This window comes from Marmota flaviventris, chromosome 17 (assembly GCF_047511675.1).
Source record: "Marmota flaviventris isolate mMarFla1 chromosome 17, mMarFla1.hap1, whole genome shotgun sequence".
In the NCBI taxonomy this organism is placed as follows: Eukaryota; Metazoa; Chordata; class Mammalia; order Rodentia; family Sciuridae; genus Marmota; species Marmota flaviventris.
The window spans coordinates 15,844,812-15,868,010 of NC_092514.1; the positions used below are offsets into that span (position 1 = coordinate 15,844,812).

Consider the following 23,199-nt stretch of genomic DNA (forward strand, 5'->3'; position numbering starts at 1 on the left):
TAAGTCAATGTTCCTTCTCAAGCACTGAAGATCTGTGACCTGTAGCCCTTTTTACTTTGAACAACCTAAATAAGCATCCATGTAAAGTTTTCATTACGTTTTGCCACTATTCTCACTTGCACCCACTCACCATCTTGACCTCATTTGAGCATTTCCTGTGATTCCAAAATGAAATCTTCATATTTTCTTTCCCGATTTAATGCAGAAGCAGATCCCATGAGCCAAGCTTAATGGATCAAATATATATATATATATATATATATATATATATATATATATATATATATATATATATATATATATATATATATATATATATATATCTGAGTGCTGCATTGTACCTAACTTCCACAATATCTTTCTAAAACTGGAACCCTTCTGTTGGTACATTGGCTAATGAATTGAAACCAAATGTTCCACCTTGAATTGCCTCTGGAACAAGGCTAGGATCTTCATCAATATCATCTGAAGAGAAGAATTGATCAATGATCTCATAGGCCAATTTGTAGGTGTCTTCATTTTCATGATTTTGAAGTTTTTCAATTTTCTCCAGTCCTCCACATTCTTCTTTAAGATTGGCTATGGTTTCTGCCTCATCTTCAGCCATTTTTAATATATTACTTAATCCATCGAGTACTACTTGCACAACCTGTGCATCTTTTCCAGTCAGTAAGTTGCAAAAAGGTGGGATAACATTTTGTTGAATAAGGTAGGCCACTTGATCTTACCTTCCACTAATTGTTAAGTTACTTATGGCCCAAGCAGCTTCTTTCTGAGTGCCAAAATCCCCCTTATCCAAAAGGTATATTATCATTGGTACAAGATTGGCATCAATCACTGCCTGAACCTGCTGTTGATTTCCTGCAGTGATGTTAGAGAGGAACCACACTGCTTATTTATGAATTTTCTCTCTGGGATGTGTCAGGAGTGCTGGGAAGTGTGAGAGGGTATCACAGTTCAAAACTATTTGTGTTTGTTCATCAGTTCCAGTAACAATGTTGCCCACTGCTCTAAGTGCAGCTGTCTGAACTTTAACTTCCTGGTGGCTGAGTAGAGGAACCAAGTGAGGAACTATTCCAGACTCTATTACCATCTGTATCTGTTCATTTCCAGTATCAGTAAGGTAAGAGAGGGCCCAGACTGTATCTATCAATATATTTACATCTGTGTGATGTATTAAAACACAAAGGGCTGGAAGAATCTCCTGAATGGTTTCCATTGGTGGTGGTGGGTATTTGTGATGACTTAAGTTGACCATAACCCAAGTAACATTTCTTAAGAATATTATAGGAATAGATGGACTTATGATTGAAAGTAAAGGTTTCACAACTCCAAGACTTATGACATAATCTCTACACTGTGGACCGTCACCTATGATATTTTCCAATGCCCACACTGCCTGCTCACAGACATTCTGATGAGGTGAATGAAGAAGCCTCAGAAAATGTGGCACAGCACTGGACTGAACCACTGCTTGAGTTTGTTCAGAGGTTCCAGATGCAATATTTGTCAAAGCCCATGCAGCTTCAAACTGTAAAGAAGGATTGTCATCTCTTTCAAGACAATGGACTAAAATAGGCAATATTCCAGATTTTATTAAGTCATCAATTGGTGGATTTCTATCACTGGACAAAAACTTCCTAGCAGCTTGTACTGCACTTAATTGAATTCCTTGGTTATCACTTGAAGCATTCTGAACTGAACGATAGCTTCTAGAGAGGTATTCTGTACTCTACAATCACCATCTAAATCAGAGTCTTCACAGATATCTTCATGTGGTACATTTCTTCTCCTTAAGAAATGTTCATCTCTTTTATTCTTCCTTAATTCATCAACAACTTCATTTCGCTGTCTTCTCATAGTCTTCAAGTCACGGCCTTTGTTCTTAAAATTCTTGAGCCCTTGGTTGTCTAATTTCTGTTTGTCCACCTTGGTCGGCCCTGACTCATTCCGCCTCAATGACACTCCCAGGAACCAGGCCTCCTCCTAAGCTGCTATGCCCTCCTGGCTGCCGCTTCCTTCCTCCTCTCATTTGCCCCCCCCCCCAACCCTAGAACTTCAGCAGCTCCAGTGAAGACAACTGCAGGGCCGGGCAGCGGCAACAGCAGCGGAATGTGCAGCCATTTTACCTCATACCTATGTTCATAAACCTTACATCGGAACACTTAACCTCCTATTTGACACCTGAGCTGGTATAAGGAGGAACAGCACTTAGTCTATTGATTCAAGCTGAACTAGGTCAACCCTAGGGGATGATCAAATTTATAATATAACTGTAATTGCACATGTGTTCATAATAATTTTCTTTGTACTTATCCCTGTTATGATTGGTAGGTTCAGAAACTGACTAGTTCCCCTTATGATTGTAGCCCTGATATAGCATTTCCTCGAATAAATAACATAAGCTTCTGACTCCTACCTCCATCATTCCTTCTCCTTCTCACCTCCTCCATAGTTGAAGCAGGCCCAGGAACTGATTGAGCAGTATATCCCCCACTAGCTGGGAAGCTTGCACACGCAGAAGCCTCTGCAGATCTCATTATTTTCTCACTCCACTGGGCAGGTGTTTCATCCATCCTAGGGGCAATTAATTTTATTACTACCATTATGAACATGAAACCCCCTGCCGTATCACAATTCCAGACTCCATTATTTGTATGAGCAGTAATAATTACAGCCGTGCTACTCCTCCCATCCCTCCGAGTTCCTGCAGCAGGAATGTCCATACTCCTCATAGATCCAAACCTAAATACGACGTTTTTCAACCCTGCCAGAGGGGGAACCTATGCTTTATCAACACCTATTTTGATTCTTTGGACATCTGGAAGTATACATTCTAATTCTATTCTTTTGGATATATGGGAATAGTTTGAGCTATAAAATCCATTCACTTTTTAGGATTCATCATATGAGCACACCATGTATTTACCATAGGAATGGGTGTGGACACCGGAGCACACTTCATGTCAGCAACCATAATTATGGCTATTCCAACCAGAGTTTTCAGCTGACTGGCAACTTTTCACAGTGGCAATATTAAAGGGCCCTGGGTTTTGTTTGCCTATTTACTGTAGGAGGCCACACAGGAATTGTTCTAGCTGACTCAGCACTAGACATTGCATTACATGCTACATATTATGTAGTAGCTCATTTTCACTAAGTCCTACCCATAGGGGCTGTGTTTGCAATAATGGGATGATGTGTTCATTGATTCCCTCTGTTCTCTGGTTATACCCTAGATGCTACATGAGCTAAATTTCACTTCACTGTTATATTGTAGGAGTGAATTTAACTTTCTTCCCACAACATTTCCTAGGATGATCAGGCATACCATGATGATACTCTGACTACACAGACACACATACAACACGAAATACTGTATCCTCGATAAGCTCATTTCTCTCTCTTACAGCTGTAATAATTATAATTGTTATAATGTGAGAGGCATTCACATCAAAACGAGAAGTCCTAACTGTAGACTGACAACAACTAACTGGGAGTGACTACATGGATCCCTCACCTTACCATTACATCATCTCACTCCAGTCAGAATGGCAGCTATTATGAGGAAAAGCAACAACAAGTGTTGGAAAGGATGTGGGGAAAAGGCGCACTCATACATTGCTTGTGGGACTGCAAATTGGTGCAGCCAATTTGGAAAGCAGTATGGAGATTCCTTGGAAAGCTGGGAATGAAACCACCATTTGACCCAGCTATTCCTCTTCCCGGATTATACCCAAAGGACTTAAAAACAGCATACTACAGAGACACAGCCACATCAATATTTATAGCAGCACAATTCACAATAGCTAAACTATGGAGCCAACTTAGATGTCCCTTGGTGGATGAATGGATAAAAAAAAAATGTGGCATTTATACACAGTGGAATATTATGCAGCACTAAAACAGAACAAAATCATGGCATTTGCAGGTAAAAGGAGAAGATAATGCTATGGGATGTTAGCCAATCCCCAAAAAACAAATGCCGAATGTTTTCTCTGATATAAGAGAGGTGGCTCATAGTGGGATAGGGAGGGAGAGCATGGGAAGATTAGATTAATTCTAGAAAGGGAAGAGGGATGGGAGGGTAAGGGTGGAGGAGGGGGACTAACAAGGATGGTGGAATGTGATGGTCATTCTTATACAAAATACATGATGAAGATTTGACTTTGGGGCCAACATACCTTATATACAAACAGAGATATGAAAAATTGCAGTATATATGTGTATTAAGAATTATAATGCAAAAAAAGAATATATGTATAATGGCATAAGTTGGCATGAACATACTGTTTGTACAGAGATACGAAAAATAGTGCTCTATATGTGTAATAAGGATTGTCATGAAAAAATAAATAAAATTTTTTAAAAAGGAAGAAGAATCAACCTATGTTAAAACATAATTCAAGAAAAGGAAGAATCCAATCTCCTATGACTAAGTTTCAAGCCAGCCCACAACCATTATGACTTTCTTTTATAAGATATTAGTAAAAATATTACATAACTTTGTCAACGTTAATGTATAGATCAGAATCCTTTATATCCTCATGGCATACCCATTTGAACTAGGATTTCAAGATGCTACATCACCTATTATAGAAGAACTATTAAACTCTCATGACCACACACTTATAACCGTATTCTTGATGAGCTCCTTAGTTCTTTATATTATCTCACCTCTACTTACCACAAAACTCACTCACACAGGCACCATGGGTACTCAAGAAGTGGGGACCATCGGAACTATTCTACCCACTATTATCCTCATCCTAATTGCACTTCCCTTGCATGAGCTCTCTCGTACAGCGAGGGGGTCCACGGAACAGGGCAGAGGAGAGTGTGGCTCCAGAGTCCCTAATCAAGAACTCCGGAGACCAAGCAGGAAGCAGGTCTGATTTTATTGTGCAGTTACCATGTATATATACTCAGGCAGCAGCTAAGCAGGTTACAGGCAGCCACCAATGCAATTTCTGCTAACTGTCCTTGAGGCGAGGAGCGGGTCATGGACCAAGCCCAGGGACTGCAACACATGGCCTCATGCCCAGGGCTGTGCCTATGGGGTTAGCCACCTGCCACTCACACGCCTAGCACGAGAGGAGTGACCTGCCACTCAGACGCCCTTAACATATGCCATGTATGCAGTACTCCATGCACTTGCCCCATATTCCCTTATTGCAAATGTTTTATATAATAGATGAAATTAATGACCCTTAATTAACAAAAAACAACAGGCCACCAATGATATTGAAGCTATGAATATACAGATTATGAAGACTTAAATTTTGACTCCTATATGGTTCCCACCCCTGACTTAAAACCTGGAGAATTGAGTAGTTTTACCTATAGAATTACCAGTTCACATGTTAATTTCACCAAGATGTTCTTCACTCTTGAGAAGTCCCATCCCTCAGACTAAAAGCAGATACGATTCCAGATGGACTTACCCAAGCTTCCTAACATCAACATGACCATGTTTACATTACAGACAAGGCTCAGAGGTCTGTGGGTCTTATGTCAGCTTCATGCCAATTGTCCTTGAATTAGTTCCACTGAATCACATTGAAAACTGATCTTCATCAATATTATAAATTCATCACAAAGATAACTACAGCATTAACCTTTTTAAGTTAAAAATTAGAAGCTTAAATCTCCTCATAATGAAATGACCCAACTAGATACATCAACATGATTTATTACCATTTTTCAATAATTTTCACCCTATTTATCTTATCTCAACCTAAAATATCAGACCATTCACACCACTCTAACCCCTCACCAAAAGATATGAAACTCATTGCACATAAGACCTCTTGAGGGAAAAAAAAGGAATGAAATTTGCCTACTTCATTACCCCTACAATAACAGGATTACCTACTGTTATCCTCATTATCTCACTCCCCTCTATTCTAATGATCCACCTATTCGACTTATCAATAATTGACTAGTCTCACTAAAACAATGATTAATTCAGCTCATACTAAAACAAATTATGATAATACATAATCCAAAGGGACGTACTCATTAATTATGTTTATTGGACTTACTGGGACTATTACCTCACTCTCTTACACCTACCACCAAACTCTCAATACATCTAGGAATAGCAGTTCCCCTATGAGCCTCTGCACACATTAGGGATGGGAGATTAGATTGGATCCTATGCTGGCTTGGGACCTGCTTTGTAAACTGCTCTACTCCAGGTCCTGTTAAGAGGCCTCTGCGGTAGGTGCTGGTCCCTGCCAACCCAGTCTAGAAGGATGGAGACAGCAAGTGAGGGGTTGACTGGTAGCACAAGGCTCATACCCCAGCCTCTCCCAGGGCTCCGGCCCACCAAGCCTTGGTGCTCCCTGCCCCATGCACCTGCTCTTGGTAAGGCCACAGCCCACCAATCCATGTGGCTACTCGTGGCTGACTCACCAAAAAGATGCCTGGTTAGATTTTGTAAGTTGTTATTGGGGTTGTTTGGTTTGTTTGTTTGTTTTGTGTGTGTGTGTGTGTGTGTGTGTGTGTGTGTGTTGCTAGGAATCAAACCCAGGGCCTTGTGCATGTGAGGCAAGCACTCTACCAACTGAGCTATATCCCCAGCCCCATCCATTAAGAAGGGTGAAATATCATTTACAGGAAAGTGAATGGAACTGTGTGGGAGGCCACCCTGAATGATTCGTGTTCTGGATCCTGGAGCAGAGAGACTTTGACCATCACTTACATCTAAATAGGGACCTGGACACTGCACTGGTCATGGAAGTTGAGGACACATCTTCGCCCTGCAGCCCCTTGAGTCAAATTACACCCACCTGTCCTTTGTAACCTTCCTGACCTTTTTTGGATGGAACTTTCTAAGAATGAGGGTCATCAAAATAAATGCCCAATTCAGAACGTGCTCTCTATCTCCCCAGCCTCTCTTGACATTTCCTCGCACTACCACTTGGGGAGCTTGAGGCCAAGAGCTGAGGAGCCATCCTGAAGCTTGTTTAAAGGTAAAGTGTGTATCTGTGTTTCATTTGGAAATTCACACAAGGGACCTTAAGTTCAGCTGCCCCTGCGGATCAGGGGCAGCAGAACTGCACATCATCACGTCAAAGGAAGTCATACTCAGAAAGACAAGGGTTGATGTTCTCTCATGTGGACTCTGGGCATGGGGGAAGACAACAGGGGGACCTTCAGGGAAGGGGAAGAGGACCACGGTTACAGTGAAGGGTTTACAGAAGATAATAGGGAAGGAGGATGTGATCAAAGCATGTTATATGCATATATGGAAATCTCATAGTGAATCTCATTATTTGACATAATTAGTATGCACTAATGATTATAACTATTGTAAATACAACATTTGGAAACTGTTTCTAATAATTGAATACCTGTTTTAATGATTCTTTCACAAAATATTATCTATAAGACTTCCTTAGTGACTATTCCTAGATTATTCAAAACTTATGATCATTCATGAGATTTTGTTTTTCAAATCATTTAACCAGCTGAGAGAATAATTCTTAGATCATGGTAATAATGATTATAGCAGATATTTTTTCCATCACTGGGCTAGAATGCATAAGGCTTCACATTCTATCACCAGCACTACAAATCATTAAAAAAAATTACAACTAGAAATACTGAGAAAACTAATAATACATAATTTTACAAAAGGTCGATCAAAAATGCAGATACCTCCCACCCCTAAAATTAAATTGATTCTTCATTAGAACAAAATTTTAAACCACACTCATCTCCTATCTCTGTGTTCTTCCCCTCATTTTTGAATTTAAAAAATTCTTACGGTTACACCTAAAAGACTGTTGCATAGATTAATGTAGTGTGATGTACTTTAATCTTCTTTTTAAAATGCATTTTTATAGGGGAAAATGGTATCATTGGGATAGCTGTCTTGAATACTAGGTTATATTAGAAAAATCCCACATAGGATAAGATTCTTTAAAGAAAATAGAAACAATCAATCTTCATTTGCAGTAATGCAATGAGATTTTACAGAAAACTGTCAACTTAAAAGGCAGTTTCAGGGATGGGAGTGTAGCCCAGTGACAGAGCATGAAGTCCTGGTGCAGTCCCCAACACTCCTCCAAATATAAATATATGATCTTTAATGAGAATAAAATGTTTTCTGATATGATTTTTTATTTGTATTTTGGTGGGAGGTGGGCAAGGGAAAAGATTTTTTTTTTTTTTTTTAAGATTTCAGTAACTGGATTCTTTGAGTCCCTCCCACATCTGTGCAGGCATCGCCATGGGTCCCAAGTCTCCAACACTTTGGCTTCAGTGGTATCCAGACCAAGTTTACTTACCCCAGTGCTGCACCTTCAGAGGCCAGAAGCTCCAGCTTCAGCAGAGGGTGAAGTACCCTGTGAAGAGCATGGTGATGCCACCAACCCTGCTCTTCCTCACCGTTGTGTTACACCAGATCCAGCCTCTGCACACAGCTCCCAAGAGTCTCCTCAGAGGAAAGATGGAGGTGGTAAGCATGGTTGGGGGTTACAAATTGCTTAAACCAGTCAGACTTCATCCTAACAAAGGAACTTGTGAGAGGCTTTGCCCCTGAGGACTGGAGAGCTGAGGCCTCTGGGCCACTGAGTTCCAATACTGAGGCTTTTCCTGCAACACCCTTAGTCCAAGAGAACCAGGATGGAGCTCTGGAAACCACTCCAACCCCATGAAGCTGGGAAGGATCTTTCCACCAATATGACTGATTGAGAAAATCACTTTTTAGAAAAGAGATGCATGCAGAGACTGCGGCACCCACTGCACAGTTCTGGGGCTGACAGCCAGAGCTCGAGTCTTAATCTCCACTAATAACTTCACATCAGGGACTTGCTGAAGACTGCAGAATGGTGCTTTCTCTTCTTTGAAGAAATTTCACAGTCAGAGAAGCAAGATTTTGATTCACAGTCAGAGAAGCAAGACTCACTGTAAGCTGCCTCCTGTGGGGGTAACAGATTTGAAAGAGGACCTGCATCTTCCAGCTTCCCCTCTGCGGCTGAAGCGCCAGTGATGAAGTGCTCAGAGCCATGGCTCAAGGAGGCTACTCCTGCATCTCCATGGCAGACACACTTTCCTCTGCATTCTCTTTGCTCCCACAGGCTTCTATTCCAAGGCCAAGTCCTTGGTTCTGGTTCTCCCTGACTTGAATTTCAACAAACCGGCTAACTCTAAGGCCTAAAACAGGTGATGCTGAATTCTCTTCCCAGGACTCAGTGTCAGCAGAGCCTAAGATGATTCTTTTACATGATGTGGAGTGACTAACTGCAGACCCATAAACACTTATTTATAATTTGAAATCTCAGAAGTGTTAAAATCCATTTGTGGGTAGGATGGGGGAGACTCATTTGATGGAAGACACTGACGTGGTCTGAATTGACTTGGCGGCAAAACCTAACCTAAACTAACAACTTTGTATAAACATATTTAAGATATTTTACTATAAAATCAATTTGACTATGGGTGCTATGCCAAATCTCCCTGAAAGTGTTTATATAGTACACAAAAAATGTTCCATATATTTGTTACTTTTTTATTGGTTCTTTTCAGTTATCTGTGACAATAGAATTCATTTTGGCATAATTATGAAAGCAATGGAATATAATTTGTTCTAATTCAGTCCCCAGTACTTCCTCTTCTCCTATCCTCCTCCCTCCCTATGTTCCCGTCCTTCTACTTGACTGATATTTCTGCTATTTATTTATAGTTTTTTTTAATTACTGTCCTGTACATGATAATGAGATTCACTGTGGTACAGTCACACATGTACATAGGAAAGCTAGGTCAGATTCACTGCACTGTCTTTCTCTATCCCAGCCCTCCCCTTCAGTCCCCTTTGTCTACTCCACTGCTCTTTCTTCTATTCTTTTTTTTATCCTCTGCCCTCTTTATTTTGGATTAGCTTCTGCATATCAGAAAAAAATATTTCACCTCTTACTTTTGGGGACTGGCTTATTTCCCTTGGTACGATAGTCTCCAGTTCCATCAATTAACTGGCAAAGACCACAAAGTCATTCTTCTTTATGGCTGAATAAAAATCTGTTGTGTATATATGCCATGTTTTCTTTATCCATTCATCTGTTGAAGGGCACCTAGGTTGGCTCCATTCCTTGGCTATTGTGAATTGTGTTGCTATAAACATTGATGTGGGTGCCTCCCTGTAGGATGCTGATTTTAAATTTTTTGGATATATACAGAGGAGTAGGGTAACAGGGTCATATGAGGTGTTTCACTTTTTTTTTTTTTTCCTACTGCTTTCCAGAGTGATTGTGCTAATTTGCAGTCCCCACCACAATGTGTGAGTGTACCATTTTCCCCACATATTCGCCAACATTTGTTGTTGCTTGTATTCTTGATAATTGCCATTCTGACTGGAACGAGATGGTATGTCAGTGTAGTTTTAATTTTCAATGCTCTAATTGCTACAAAAGTTGAACTCTTTTTCATAAATTTGTTGACCTTTGCATTTCTTCTTTTGCCAATTTACTGATTGGGTTATTTGCCTGTTGCTGCTGCTGTTGTTGTTTTGTTTTGGTGTTAACTTTTTTGAGTTCTTTGTATATCCTGGATATTAATGCTCCATCTGAGAAGCAGGTGGCAAAATTTTTCTCCCATCCAGTTGGCTCTCTTTTCACACACTTAATTGTTTCATGGATTGGGTTACTGAGGACTGACATGTCTGAATAGCTGGCCACAATACCTTGTGATGCTGGGGATTGAACCCAGTGCTTCATATGTGCTAGGAAAGCACTCTACCACTGAGCTACACTGGCAACTCCATGAAAAAGATTTTTCATCTGATGACATCCCATTTGTTTATTTATTTATTTTACTTTTCTGACTTTAGGGGTCTTGTTGGGGAACTCAGTTCCTGAACAAACATACATGTTGGAGTGTTGGGACTACATTATTTTCTAGAAGTTGCAGCGTTTCTGGTAAAAATCCTAGGTCTTTTATCCACTTAGTTTTGTGCAGGGTGAGAGGTAGGGGTTTCATTTCATTCCACTACATATGGATTTCCAGGTTTCCCAGCACCTTTCATTAAAAAGGTTATCTTTTTTCCAATGTATGTTTTTGGCACCTTTGTCTAGTATGTGATAATCATATTTATGTGGGTTTCTCTCTGTGTCTTTACTCCATTGGTCTTCGTGCCTGTTTTGGTGCCAGTCTCTCTTTCTTACTATATCTCTGTAGGATAATTTGAGGTCCTGTGTTGTGATGTCTCCTGCTTTGCTGTTTTCACTAAGGATTGCTTTGGCTATTCTGGGTTTCTTATTTTTTAAATGAATTTCATAACTGATATTTCCAGTTGTGTGAAGAATATCATTGGAATTTTGATGGAAATTGCACTGAATCTTTACAGAGCTTTGGGAAGCATGGCTATTTTGACAATTATTAATTTTTTCTGTCCAAGAGCATGAGAAGTCTTTCCATTTTCTAAGGTATTATTCAATACATTTTTCTTAGTCTTCTATAGTTTTCTTGTAGAGGTCTTTCACTTCTTTTGTTAGATTGATTTCCAAGGTTTTTTCATTTTTTTATTTGTTTTAATTAGTTATACATGACAGTAGAATGCATTTATGCACTTAATATATATAGATGTGATATAATTTCTCATTTTTCTGAGTGTACATGTTGTAGAATCGTATTGGTCATGCAGTCACATATATACATACAATAATAATGTCTGTTTTGTTCTACTATCTTTTCTATCCCCACATCCCCTCCCCTCCCTTCTCTTAACTTTCCTCAACCTAATCTAAGGTAATGGTATTCTTTTCTAGAGCCCCCCCAACCACTTATTGTGAATTAGCATCTGCATATTAGAGAAAACATTCGGCCACCTCTACCATTCAGGACCACCATCCACCACTCTCACGCAGGACCCCTGGCAGCCACTTCTGCGTGGAGCCCCATCTATCAGCATGGGGCTCCCCCAGTAGCCTCTATTTTGGGACACTGCAACCACTGCCATAGTTCCCTGCACCTGGGGACACTGGGCAGGATCTGGAGAGAGCTTCCAGCCACAACACTGCACATTCAGAGCTGCATCTTCAATGCCACTCAATGCCACAACTCAGCCCAACCCAAAACCCCATCTCTGAAACCAGCCACTTCCATCTTGGGACACCATTATCACCATATTTAATAGGGGCAACACTCAGCTTGGGACACTTGTGGGGGCTTAGAAGCAATATCAAGTTAACTGTAGTCCCCAACTTTCCCACTCCCCCGCAGCCACTAATTGGGAACAGTACTTGTAGCTATGTGGCTGGTCAGTAGCTCCCAAAGACTGGTCCTGATCTGCCGAATATAAAATAGCTCTACATGACTGGTGTGACAGGTATGAAGGCCTCAGAGCACAGCCCACAGACCTTTGAAAAGATCAGTTCTTGATTGGGAAGTAGATATGGAGGGGGTGAGTGATACAGTTTAGTGGGTAAAGTAAAGACCAGGAATTGTGAGGCCCACAGATTATGTAAAAAGGTAAGACCAGGTGCCCACATAATATGATCAGGCCCAAAGGACATCCTTGGGGTGCAGTCTCCCAACGAGGACAAGAAAGTGCTATACCCCACCTCCAGGAGTTCCACCCCCAAAACTAACCCTCCCACCCTAATAACCTTCACCATCCTGAGGGTGGAGATACCAGCAAACAACAGACAACCCCACCTAGTGGAAGAGAAGGGAAGCAGGAAAGATAGTGAACTCCAACAGAAACAGTCCTGAGATTTTCTTTCCAGATTTTTGTTGTGGTTCTTTTCTTTCTCTCTCTTCTCCTGCCCTCACATTCCCAACATTTGCAAAACCAATTACTTTTCATGGATTAGGCAACTGAGGACTGAGATGTCTGAACAGTATATTACAGTTGGGTTATATATTCATTTATTTTTTATTTTTACATTTTTTAATTTTCTTAATATTTATGTTTGGTTTTTGTATTCTCTCTATTGTCTTCACACTTACTTGTCTCCCCCAAATCACTTTCTCTCTCTTCTGCTACTAACCAACCTCTTTAGATTCCTCTGTCATGCTTCCCAAGATCTAATAAATAGCTGTATCCTCACCTCCTACCCTCTTAACATCTGATCCTACACCTCACCCCCAGTTCTCTCTCTGCCCACCATCAGAAACTGCAGACCCTTTGGCAAACCTTACTCTTTATATTGTAGCTAAAAACTGAACTCACCATTTCTGTATGTTGTGACAAAACCATAAAAGTCTTTATAGGAGCTATTTTATTTCAGTCTGTATATTGTTTGTATTGGGACCTGTTAATATTGTTTTCCCCCTTAAGCGAGAGGTATTTGAATCCTGTGGGGACACTATAAGCCTATACTAAGCCTAAGGTCCACATAATTCCAAATGGAAAAAAATTGAAAGCATTCCCTCTAAAAATTGGAACAAGACAGGGATTCCATCATTCACCACTCCTATTTAACATAGTCCTTGAAACTCTAGCCAGAGCAATTAGACAGATAAAAGAAATTAAAAGGAAATGGATAGGAAAACCACAACTCAAACTATCACTATTTGATGATGATATGATTCTATACTTAAGATGATTTGAAAAATTTCACCAGAAAATTTCTAGAATAAATAAATTCAGCAAAGTAGCAGGATATAAAATTAATACCTATAAATCAAATGCATTTCTGTACATCACTAATTAATCCTCTGAAAGAGAAACTAAAAAAACTATCCCATTTATAATAGCTTCAAAAAAATAAAATACTGAGGAATCAACTTAATGAAAGAGGTAAAAAATCTCTACAATAAAAACTACAGAACACTAAAGAAAGAAATTAAAGAAGATCTTAGAAGATGGAAAGATCTCCCTTGTTCTTGGATAGACAAGAACCATCCTACCAAAAGCACTATACAGATTTAATGCAATTCCAATCATAATCCCAATGACATTCCTCATAGAAATAAAAAAAACAATCATGAAATTTATATGGAAAAATAAGAGACCCAGAATAGCCAAAGCAATCCTTAGCAAGAAGACTGAAGCAGGTTCCATCACAATACCAGATTTTAAGCTATGTATAGTACAGAGCAATAGTAACAACAATGGCATGGTACTGGCACCAAAATAGGCTTGTACACAATGGTACAGAATAGAGGATACAGAGACAAACCCACATAAACACAGTTACCTCATAGTAGACAAAGGAGCCAAAAACATGTATTGGAGAACAGATAGCCTCTTCAACAAATGGTGCTGAGAATACTAGAAATCCACATGCAGCAAAATGAAATTGGCTCCTTCCTAACTCTCACCATGCAGAAAACTCAACTCAAAGTGGATCAAGAACTTAGGAATTAGACAAGAGACCATAGGCCTATTAAAAGAAAAATAGGCCCAAATTTTCATCATGTCAGATTAGGCCCCTACTTCCTTAACAAGTCCTAAACTACAAGAAATAAAATCAAGAACCAATAAATGAGATGGTTTCAAACTGAAAATCTTCTTTTCAGCAAAAGAAACAATCACTAACGTAAATAGAGCCTTGAGAATTGGAACTCAAACACTCAACACTAAAAACACAAATAACCCAATCAATAAATGGTCTATTAATAGAACAGAACAGACACTTCCCAGAAGAACATCTATAATTGATCAACAAATACAAAACAAAAAAAGGTTCAACATCTCTAGCAATTAGAGAAATGCAAATCAAAACTACTCTTAAGACTTCATCTCCAGTCAGAATGGCAGTTATTAAGGATACAAACAAAAATAAGGGTTGGCAAGGGTGTGGGGGGAAAGGCACACTCTTACATTGCTGGTAGGACTGCAAATTAGTGCAACCAATCTGGAAAGCAGTATGGAGATTCCTTAGAAAACTTGGAATGGAACCACATTTTGACCCAGTTAACACAATGCTTGGTTTATACCCAAAGGACTTAAAAACAGCATACTACAGTTATGTTTATAGCAGCACAATTCACAAAAACCAACCTAAATGCCCTTCAATAGATAAATGCATAAAGAAACTATGGTATATATACACAATGAAATAATACTCAGCATTAAAAGAGAATAAAATCATGGCATTTGCAAGTAAATGGTTGGAGTTGGAGAATATCATGCTAATAAAAGTAAACCAATCCCAAAAAAACAAAGGCTGAATCTTTTGTCTGATACGTGGATGCTGGTTCATGGCAGAGGAAGGTGACAAGTGAGGGGTGGCAGGGATGGTGGTGGTATGGGAGTATAACTTCCAAGGGATGTGGGGGACAGTGTTGGGGATGGCTGTGGACACATATGGAAATGTTATGGGGCTGGAGGAGGGGCAACAGTAGCCCAGAGGGACATATATGGGCTTCTCTGGAGGAGGGGTCAGACCACGGACCCCAAGACATGGACTCCCTTCCTTGGTGATAGATGCAAACAAAACTTGGAACCCAGTAACCAGGCACCCACATTCTAGCAACAGCCTCCTCCCCAGCTCATTTGGTGAAATATTTTTAAGCATGTGTTCTGGCTTCCCCTGTGGAGGCCAACTCTTTAAGAGGCCATGCCGCCAGAGTTCTCCCTATGGCTGCACAGCCCCTTCCCCAGACCCCAACCCCAGGAAGCCCCGCAGACTAAACATCATGGTGAGAATGAGGTGCTGGTGGAGATCCTGCTCCCACCACCTCTGCCCTTGCATAAACAGACAGGGCAGGCCCACACGCAACAATCAAGGGCCACTGAGGCAAAGACCATCCACCACTGTGAGTAATCCTGAAATGCCTTCCTCCTGAGTTTGGGGGAACAGGGAGCTGAGGCAGGATCAGCTATTGGGAGATTGTGAGCCAGGTGTCCTGTCATAGTCATACCCGGACAGGGCTGAAGGAGGGGATTGAGAGTGTCTAGGCCTCATTCTGGCCCCCAGTGCCATCTCCTATCTTCCTAGGGTAGAACTCTGGGACACAGGGTCTGTATGATATTTGGGGAGATCACCACTAGGGGCAGAAACACCCTGAACAGAGGCTAGGCAGGACCAGGGGCTCCCTGCCAGCTACCGGCTCTCTGTTTACCTGCTCTCCACAGGTTCTCATGGAGGACAGCAAGAGGGGCTTCCAATCAAGAGCCTTGCTGGAAGTGCCAGGGCCAAGCACCTGTGGGAACAAGCTTGGCCTCAGGGTGAGTGTGGGAGCAGGGAGGCCTGCACAGACCAGGCCTAGAGAAGAACAGAAGGCGACACTGAGCCCAGACACCACCCTGAACACATTTCTTGTGGGCTGGAAGGTGTAGGGGCAGAGTCCTGAACCATAAGAAATCTGAGCACCAACTCCTCACCCATCCCCACCTTCTCTGCCAGCCTTGGCCTTGGCCACATGCAAGGTCACTGTCCCCATATTAGAGACAACATCACAACAGCAACACTGACATTCTCACTTCCTTTCTCTGAAGATTTTGCATTCCACCATTCAGCTGATTATAACTCCTAGAACCAGGTGTCCGGGAGGCAGTGAACTGCCTGTCCTTCCACACACTCTCCAAGTCTTACACATTAACAGGATTAGTAGGGGGACATTTAGCCAAAACATCCGGGGAACTTTGCTACTTGGTCAATTTCTATGTCACTTGCTGTCTCAAGGAACACACCCCACAGTCTCAGAACAGGTGTTGGGGGCCCCAGCACTTTACCACCTTCCAGGCGGACTCAGTTTCCACAGCCATTCAGCCTTTCCCAGCATTGTGACCTGGACCTCATTCCCTCCTGGAGCCACTTTGACAGCACCACAGAGAATTATGTCCTGGGTGACCTCACACAGGGACCCTCCTGTCTGGGATGAGCCTGTTTTCTCACCTCCAGAAGGTGATGTGCTGGTGGGACTCAGGGGATAATGCTCCTAATGCACAGAGCTGCCACCTCTTGTCATGTAACAAACTGGCCTGAAGCTGCTGAGGTAGCTAACTATTCCCTCAGCAATTCCACTGGAACTCTGCCAGCCATTGTGGTGCTGGGGCTCTCCTGTCCCCCTCTGGGACAAATCCCTTAGGGCTTTGGATTTTACACTGAACACCATCCCCAGATACATCTGGTGGGTCACACTTCAGCCATTGACTCTCCTTCTCCTCCATGTCCCATTCCAGAAGGGAGAGGTGGCTACAGAGGTAGATGATAGCAGCATGTTATATATGTTCCAGGCACAGTCCCTAGAGAGCTTGGAGGACACCCTAGAGCCAGACTGCCTAGATGATGACTCCTCTTTCACATCCAGCACCCCCGGTTCCTTCACCGAAGAGGAGACGGACTTAATGTGGAGAAGGTAAGCCCTGCCCAGGGTGACAGGGTCATATATAGCTGTGAGTCCTGGAACTGGCCCTGCACCTCTCTGAGCCCAGCCTGCTCCTTTGAACAGTGGGGTGACAAGAATATCAACCTCATTGTCAGAAAGGCCAGGCCTCTCAGGCTGCTCTTTCCCCCCCATCCCCATTCCTCTAGGGTGGTCTCCTCACTCATTGGGTTACAGCAGCTTCATAATCCTGCTCAGGACATCCATTGCCATGTCTATGTGACAGGCCATGACATGGAGGATGAAGACCACCACATCCAGGGCTTTATTGAAAACCCAGAGCCCATGGAGAGAAAGGCCAAATGTGAGAAGGTCTGGGTGGTGGCTGTGAGCATATGGGGATGGGACGGGGCTGGACATGCAAAGCACATCTTCCAGAAACATGGGCAGGACAGAAACAATAAGAAGCACAGCTGTCATTCTCTGCATGCATTCTGGGGACACTCTCAAGGGGTGGGTTTGTGTGTGGATCTCTGAGGAAGGCAGTGGAAAGCATTTTGTCCCTGGAAGGAACATGGATAGTTGGCAACTTTTACTCTGCTTGCACATGCAGGGCCACTTCTGGTGACTGAGGAGACAACTGGCCAATTTTCACCATCTGGGAGAGCACTACAGCTGGAAACGCCTGAAATGTCATCTCCAGGCCAGCAGCTCCTGGTGACCCCTCCGCCAGCGAAACCCACTGAGCTCCCTCTTATACCTATTCCCATGCCAGAGGTGCTCTTGCCCTCTCCTGGCATTTATTTTTTCATTCTTTTTATTGTATGTATTTACTTATATATTTTTTAATATTAGCTTTTTCAAATTAAGTATTTATTTGTTAAAGATTCAGTTTATTGGCATGAAATACATTCTCAGAACACTGCACCTATCTCCACTGTATAGTTCCAGAACTTTTCCCTGAATCTGATACCCACAACCATTCCCATCTCCCCTCCAGCAACCCCTGGGATATGCCTAGTCTGTGTTGGGAGTCACCCCGGCTCCAAAGACTAACTTCCCCATCCCCTAAGAAGAGCTGTCCAATGGTAAGCCCTGCTGGCTCACATGATCCTGCCATCCAATGGTGAGCCCTTCTGGCTCACATGATCCTTATTTGATGATGAGCCTTGATCGTTCTTTCACTCTGCAGTTTTTAAATCAGTGTTCTCTTTGGTCACAAAATGTTGGAAGGGACTGATGAAGTTTATTTAGCAGGGTAAATGCCATACAGGTCTATGTTTATTGGTTTTTTATTTTTTTGATACTGGGTGTTGAACCCAGGGGTACTCTTTACCACTGAGCTATATCCCTGGTCCTTTTCCTTTTGAATTTTTAGAAAGGGTATTGTTCAATTGCAGAGGATCTAGGGCTGCCTGCAAACCTACAACCATCTTGCTGAATCCAGTATTATTTTGAAATAGAAAAAAAATCCTCTCTATTCAATGCATGGAGAACAGATAAATCAGGTGTCTTACAGTTATACCAGGGAATATGATACAACAGTGAAAAATAGTAATGTCCAGCTCCATGTCATTGAGCAGTTAAATCTCAACAACAGTGCTGAACTAAAGAGCACACAGAGAAATCATTTGTGATAACAGCAACAAGAAGCCAAGCAAAAATAATAAATCACTAAGAAACACGTTCTTACCATAGACTGTAAGGAATAGTGAGGACAAGAGTGGACAAGTCTCCAGCTAGTGACAACCTCTATGTGGGAGAAGAAAGAGGTTAGAGAAAGCTCAGGGAAGGTGTCCAGGGCACCTGGCTTCATGGCCTTCTCAAGTAGAGCAGTGAGTCCACAGGTGCTCATTCTTGTGCTCTTTAAACAGGCAGCAAGTGTACTCTTCGTGTGCATTGGTTTTATGAAGTGTGAGAATATCTTTGATTTCTGGGAGGTGAGGGGGGGGAAGGGGGAGAGAGAGGGAGAGGGAGAGAGAGAGAGAGAGAGAGAGAGAGAGAGAGATAGAGAGAGAGAGAAAGACAGTTTGTGCATGCGTGTGTGTGTGTGTGTGTGTGTGTGTGTGTGTGTGTGATGGTGGGCCACAGGCCTCCTGCATGCTAAACATATGCTCTGCCCCTGAGCTCCACCCCAGGCCTCTGACGTGTGTTTTGAAGTCGTTGTCAACTTTGTACCATACTTTAATTGTAAAACAATGGTCTACATTAGCACCAATGAACAGCTGCACATTACTTAACTGAGCAGTTACCAATCTTTAAATAAATGATCAAAGTAGCATTTTTTCAGTTTGGAAGCCAAAGTCAACATTTCACACAAGGCTCATCTGGCCACCATCACCCCCCAGGCCTTTTATATGTGCACAGTTAATAAGTAAGTCAACTGCATAACAGTGGTACCTTCCACAATTAAATAACAAAAAACGTAAGGTCTCCACGCCACAATGATGGCAGCCCCTCCAGCATCGCCAATGACTCTGATTGGAGCCCTTGCTTTAGAATCAGCACCAGTCACAATAGAACACACACACCAAAGTTTCTACATTAAAAAGGAAAACAAAGCCTTTCAGAAATTAATGTCTCATGTGGGGACAAGTGCATGGAGTACTGCATACATGGAATATGCTAAGGGCATCTGAGTGGCAGGCCACTCCCCTCATACTAGGCGTGTGAGTGGCAGGCCGTTTACCCCATAGGCACAGCCCAGGACACGAGGCCAAGTGTTGCAGTCCCTGCACTTGCTCCACAGCCCGCTCCTCACCTCAAGCACAGTTAGCAGAAATTGCATGGGTGGGTGCCTCTAATCTGCTTAGCTGCTGCCTGAGCATATATACATGGTAAACTGCGCAATAAAATTAGATCTGCTTCCTGACTGGTCTCGGGAGGTCTTAATTAGGGACTCTGCAGCCACACTCTCCTCTGCCTTGTTCTGTGGACCTCCTTGCTGGACTTGAGAGAGCCCACACAGCCTCGGGCTGGGTTGTGGCTCAGCGGTAGGGCGGTCGCCTAGAACGTGCAAGGTGCTGGGTTTGTTCCTCAGCACCACATACAAATAAATTTATAAAATAAAGGTATTGTGTCCAACTACAACTTAAAAAACATTAAAAGAAAAGAAATTAATATCTAATGATTAAGAACTCCCAACACAGTACAAAGGGAAGGAAATTTCCTCAATCTCAAAAAGGGTGACTAGGAAAACCCATAGTTGAGCTAACAAGACCCTCAAAGGTGGAAGACTGAAAACTGTCCCTGAAGAGCAAGAACAACAAAAGGACACCCCCTCAATCCACTGCCCCTCAGCACTGTACTGTCTGTGCTAGCCAGAGCAATTAGGCCAGAAAGAGAAAGATAGGAAGAATACAGACCCCAAAGGAAGAAGAAGGCTCTATTAGCAGATGATATGAACTTACACACAGAAAATTCCCCAAAATCCACCAAAACACTACCAAAGCTGGCACCTGATGTCAGCAAAGTTGCAGAGGACCCATTCAACACACAGAAATCAATTGTCTTTTCCATATACCAACAATGAACAGTCTGAATAAAAATTTAAAAACAAATCCCATTTGCACCAGACTTAAAAAGAATAAAACACTTAGGAATAAATTTAACCGAGCTGGTGACAAACTTCTGGAAATGACAAAACATGGCTGAGACAAAATGAGGAAAGTTTTTTCTAACACAAGTGTTGAGTCCTACAGATTTCTCCCTGGAGTGACTTCAACGGCTTATCACAAATTCTGAAGTGCTGTTTTCATTTTCATTCAGTTCAGTGAGCCAGAGGTGTGTAACTTGTGCCAAAATAATGCTAACCAGCAGCCAACCTAGCATCAGGAGTCCAGGCCATTGGGACTTCACCTTTTGAAGACAACAGAGACTTATGGAAGTCAAACCAAGAAAGGGATACTGATACCTGATAGGTGGAGGCCATAACCACCTAAACAGAATTGGCCTGAGAAGTGAATAAAGCTCTGTTAAAAGAAATAATCCCCAGATATCACCTGCCCCTGTTCTTCAGGTCAGACCATGGGCCCACCTTCATCTGGAAGTTACCCAGACAATCACCCAATATTGGGAATCAAATGGAAGCTACATGCCACCTACTGACCACAGGGTTCAGGGAAAGTTGAATGGATGAACCACACCCTAAAGACCACCCTTGCTAAACTCTGTCAGGAAACAGGGATTTCATGGGTAGATTCTTCCCTATAGCTCTCCTCCAGGTCTGCTGTTCACCTGGAGGCACAGGGTACTCTCCATTTCAGATCCTGTTTGGGACACCCCAACCACCTACAATAAATACACTAAGAAGGGGTCCCTGTCAGATAGATAAGCTTAGCCTGTCCCGAAAGCTCCAGGCCCTAGGAAAGACTCTCCACCAGACATCTAGAGATGTTCAGGAGAGGGCTCCCCTCTCACTCCAACACCAATTGCACCCACACCAGCCCAGAGACTCTGTATGGATAAAAAAACTGGAAGGAGCCGCCACTTCAACCCACCTGTGGGGACCCCATATTGTCACATTAACCCCTCCCACTGCCATTAAAGTTGCAGGAATAAGCCCGTGGATACAAGGCAGTAGATACTGAGAAATCCACCACCTGCACATCTGAGGGCAACCCCAGAAACCCACTCAGACCCACACTCCAGAGTCCACACCCAGACATTAACGTGCCAACTCACAGGACCCAAGGAAATTAAAGCCCTGCCCCAGTCACAGACCTGAAGGCTGACTGGCCAAACCACCCTGGAAGCTTCAGGAATTCAGTGGGGGATGAGTGGGAACAATGGTCACAATGTCACACTGCTGGACTAGACTGATGACATTAAGTGCCTTGCTGTTATCCATAGGTCTGACTGCAACAGCCCCAAATGTCTAAATTGACAGCTGTAGCATATTGGACTCTAGTGTGGTAAACTTACTAGGGGGAATCTGCTGCTTTTTGTAGTGGCTTTTGTCTTACTGAGTCCTGAGACAATGAGTCACAGCCCTTTTCCACTATGAACCTCTAAGAAATGCATCTCTCCCTCAGGGAGCAACAGAATGGATACATGCACTGAACCATTCCCTCATGGTTTTTGCATCCATGAGGAACAAACCTATGCAACAGGACCACCATGCCCTCCCTGCTATGCTCCACTCCTGAGGAATATGTTCCCCCACCTTCTCCTAGTCCCCCAGATTCTGCTTCTCCAGACATAAAAGGGATGACAGAATTGCCACTGTGCCTCTATTTACCCTGCAATGCCAAGCAAGTGTCACCTGGCAGAAAAAGGTTTTCCCTATCATAAATGTAGGAAGATATACAGGACAGGAAAAGTAACAATTTGAGAATATTGGGGATTCCCAGACCAAGACTGCCCCAAGGTTTCAGGCCCCACCTGTTAGGAAACTGAACTAGGCCACTGATCCCTATCTAGACTCAAATCAAGTAAGACACGTGATTTAGACCCTCAGCTCTATCAGATGCTAAACAAAACTTCCCCCACCCTTCTCAATGATCTAAAGCCCCATGTAGGAAATGACTGCCAGCACTGCAGTTCCTGGCCACATCAGCACCCCTAATGAAATTGACCTGCAAAGGCTCTCTCCCAAACTCTTCTTTAAGAAGAACTATTCTGCATGGAGTGGTATTTCTGTCTTCATAATTTGAATGCTTTAGCTATCTAATAATTGTCTCAACAATTACCAAATACATATTAACAATATTGACACTTTCAGTTTATGGACATGCTGAAGTTGAATTTATTGTAGATATTTTAATATCATTAATTTTTGCTTTAGCTTTTGTTTCAATTTCAGGAGTTTTGCTATATTTTCAGTTGTAGTTTTTTTGGTTAGCCTTTATTGATATTTTAAAAGACTATTTTAGTAATAATCAGAAAATGAAATTTTTAAAAATATACATAGTATATGTTGTACATATATGTACATGTTTTTTAAAAGCCAGCCTTATAACCAGTTACCTTTCTAAA

At 42.2% G+C, this 23,199-nt stretch overlaps 2 pseudogenes; both read right to left on the minus strand.

Moving 5' to 3' along the window:
• Window positions 1–300: 300 nt before the first annotated feature.
• On the minus strand, window positions 301–1,914 carry LOC114082982 (importin subunit alpha-3 pseudogene; annotated as a pseudogene).
• A 6,375-nt stretch (window positions 1,915–8,289) lies between these two features.
• Window positions 8,290–11,962, minus strand: LOC114082980 (mitochondrial nucleoid-associated protein 1-like; annotated as a pseudogene).
• Window positions 11,963–23,199: the final 11,237 nt, after the last annotated feature.